General features: G+C 42.6%; 1 long non-coding RNA gene across 1 annotated transcript; it reads left to right on the top strand.

Moving 5' to 3' along the window:
* The first annotated feature begins 878 nt into the window (after nt 1-878).
* On the top strand, nt 879-2,441 carry LOC116634117. Its single transcript, XR_004299862.1, has 3 exons — nt 879-1,113; nt 1,328-1,417; nt 2,146-2,441. It is a non-coding gene; the product is annotated as an uncharacterized LOC116634117 (long non-coding RNA).
* Nucleotides 2,442-3,807: the final 1,366 nt, after the last annotated feature.

A 3,807-nucleotide genomic window follows, 5' to 3' on the forward strand; every position in this document is an offset into this window, starting at 1 on the left:
AACATATGAGATGCGTGATGTCTCCTTCTTAGCCTACTGAACACACTGATTGTCTTACAATAGGATATGCCAGTGTATGTGAGTGTGTGTGTATGTGTGTGTGTGTGTGTGTGTGTGTAAAAGAGGTTAGCAAATTGAAAGCTGTTATTCCAAGCTATTTGAATTACTCATGTTTTAACAGTGTTATAGCCATGGCCATCTTAGAAACAGAAAATCTCAGACAGAGCCTGGTAAAATGGTTTCACTGGGCTCTTGAAATAGTCATTAGAAAACAGTGTTTGGGGATCTCAACATCTATGTGTTACTCAGCAGATCAAATGTTGTCAAAATATTATGCTCATTCTTTCTCTTGATCCACTCATGGCCCAACTAGATATTTGTGATTTATTATGAAATGCCAAAAATAGATCACTAAGCAGTTTATTCAGTATGAATCCACTAAACAAATTATATATATGCTTTGACAAAAAAAAAAGACTAAAAAAGGATGGATGTTCAGTAAAATATTAACTACTGGTATAATCTCTGGATGGTGATATTTGGGTGGTTTAAAGGTCTTTCTTCATGCTTTCTTTTAATCATCCAAATTGGATATAATATCAGAGACATGGGCCTCTGAAAGAACACAGAGTTTGGGAGTTCTTAGTTTTCCCCCTTTCCTTAAACACATATGTGAGGCGTCCAGTAGAAGGAAAGCACAGGCGACAGAGCTGAAACAGGTTACCATGGGTCCAGGCAGAATAAGGGTCTGAAGTTAATTATTTTCCTAAAAACTGTTTCTCAAGAGTGAGTGATTGATTTCTATGTTTGTCAGTCTTTCATTCATTCACCCATTCTACCATTATTCATGCACTTGGTCATCAAATAGTTATTGGACTGTTATGCAGTGTTGAGATGGAGCATGGACTGATTGTCAGAAGATTGAGGTTCAAGTTCTGCTACCATTTTTCTGAAGCCATGAGCCCTTGGTCCCTTCAGGCCGCCTGAGGCTCCCTGATCTATAAAATGGGACCAATGATGAGCATGAAAGCTCTTTGAGAACTCCACAGTGCTGAGCAGGGAAGGAGTCTCTGTGAAGTGCCACACACTACGCCAACAGTGCAAGGTAGAAAGGTGAGTCACACGGAACCTGTGCTCTTGAGAAGTTTGCGCTAGTGTAGCCTGCTGGCTTAATGCCAGATCCAGCAATATGGGGCATGGGAAGAATGTCTTCACTGGAAGCCAGGGAACCTGCATGCAAGTCTAGTCTGGGCTGCTGATACAATGTGTGAATATGAGCTACTCAATGTCCCCCTCTGACTCTTGACTTTTTCTCTCTCCCATAAAGAAATTATTAAGCCCGATTATCTCCAAGGCACCTGCCAGCGGGGACATTCAATGAAACAGTGAAATCAGGAAAAATGTGAAGCATGTTAAGGTATCCGTCACAAGCCGATATGCATCACATATCGGTTTCTGTTTGTACAGCAAAGTTACGGGAATATTTTAGACAGCACTGGCATCCCACAGGGCACGTCTTGGGTCTGTTGGAGCTGGTCTTCTGCTACCTCCTTGCTCAGTGTCTGTCCCTGCAGCAGAGACAGAGAGCAAACTCTTCTACAAGATGACTAGGAATCCACTTTTGCATCCTGAATAAACATGATGGGCAACATGTCTACTAGCTCTTTCTCAAACCTCACTATAAAGCGAGTTTGGATGGGGGAGGTGGAAGGTGGGAGCAGTGGGGAGCCCATGTTGGTAATCTGGAGCCCAGGGTTTAGGGGCAGCTCAGCCAGTGACTGAGTAGTGACATTCATTTATTCATTTGTTCATTTATTCAGGGGGCATTTATGGTGCATCTACTGTGTGTGTTAGGCACTGGGTTAGACATTTGGGATAATAAAATGTGTAGGACCTAGTTTACTAGACTATGTTTTCCCTGAGAGCCAGAGTCTTGTCTTTATTTCTCCAGTGCCCACACATGACCCTATCTTGAGGAGCATGTAAACTAGTGGGTCTTTAGAAAAATAATTTTTTTTCCTGGAACTCAGTGTTCCCGTTTGTAAAATGGTTTGGGTGGGGGGAGGGATCGGACTTAATGATGTCCAAGATCCCTTCTAACTTAGGTGTTTTGTTCTGCTGTTACAATTATTTGGCGTCCTGCAGTGAAGGTTTGCATACAGGATGGAGCAAAGTTCACAGAACAATCTGCATCAGAGGTAAGCTGCAACCGCCAAGCCTCCGGGGAGTGTGTGAAGCCGTAAATCTCACTGATCCAGACTGGGAGCAAGATGTTGTGTCTGAACACCCTCAGAACAGAGAACCAGAATCTCCGAGTTCCTGTCACCACCCCCCACCCCCGCCCCCTGCTTTTACCTGTGTCACCCAAACTCTCCGGGGATGGCAACACCTACCTCACATATTACTGTGATGATTAAATGTGAAAACACATATGAAAGGTCTTTGTAAACTCTGAACTGCTTTATACATGGAAAATAGAATTAATATTCATGAAGGAGGAAGAAATAAAAGGGCACCTTAAAGAATGAATAGGCACTACCTAAGTGAATAGCTGGGTGTCAGACACTAGAGTACATACTTCATAAAAATCAATCATTTAACCCTCCTGACATGAGGTAGGGGCTATTATTTTTCCCATTCTACAGATAAAAAACCTCGGTCCCTGGAAGTTTAAGTAACTAGCTTGGGATCACCCTGCCAGTAAGTGGCAAAGCTAGGGCTCACACCAGAGGAGGCTGGCTGCAGAATCGGTACGTTTAACCAATGTGTCCTTCTGCCACCCTGCATGGAAAAATGTTTTCTAATCCAAGTTAATTCCATCCAATAAACTTGGCCTGAGAGACAGACTGGGCACTGGGCACATGATGATGAAGACACAGGAGTGTCAGCAAATAAGGAAAGACTCTAAGGAATAAGGAAATAGATACCACAAATATGACTGGTATTGGAATAACGTAAAGAAAAATGTGGAGATGGAAAAGAGGAGGAGTGTTCCAGAGGCTCTGCATTTAACAGCCTAAGGAACTAGGTGGTGGATGAAGAGAAGTTCAAGGTAAGGCTAAGAAAGAGAGGTATCGGAGCCTGGTGGTGAAGGATCTTGAATGCCAGTATGAAGTGATTGGGAACTATGAAGGGTTTCAGAGCCACTAAGTAGTGCATCAAAAGTGGAATTTTAAGAGAGGTAAGCTAATAAAACAGAAGAAAGCCATTTTTCTTGGACTGACACTATTACCATAGTCTGTAGACTGGTAAAGATGAAGTTAGATCCAAGTTAATTTTTCAAGTTTGACCTCTTTGGGAGAGGGAAAATGAAATTCCAGGGATTTAGTACCATCATTTACACTCAAAATGGTGAATAATGGAGAGCTGGTCCCAGTCAGGAGTGATGTGTTCCCATCCCATGCTTGACTATCTTCGCTTCCTTGTTGGAGTGGTGGCCGTGCCTCTGATGGACCCCTCCAGTGATGGGGAATCTTTACTCCACGAAACAGGCTGCTATTCTTGGACAGCTCCTACTGCAAGATGGAATTTCTTTTCTTTTCTTTTCTTTACTTTTCTTTTCGCCTTGCCTTGTCTTTACCGTTGTCTTTCTCTTCTCCTTTCTTCTCTTCTTTCTCTTCTCTTCTCTTCTCTTCTCTTCTCTTCTCTTCTCTTTTCTCTTTCCCTTCCCTTCCCTTTCCTTTCTTGATTTTTTAACTACAAGTGCTCATACTGTTTCACTTGAATCTAAGCATGTCTTTATCTGATACCACCATGTTGGTAACCCCCACAGCCTCAAACCTATCCAAGTTGTCAACAGGGAACTTT

The sequence above is a fragment of the Phoca vitulina genome, unplaced genomic scaffold (assembly GCF_004348235.1).
Source record: "Phoca vitulina isolate PV1807 unplaced genomic scaffold, GSC_HSeal_1.0 scaffold8, whole genome shotgun sequence".
NCBI classification, from domain to species: Eukaryota; Metazoa; Chordata; class Mammalia; order Carnivora; family Phocidae; genus Phoca; species Phoca vitulina.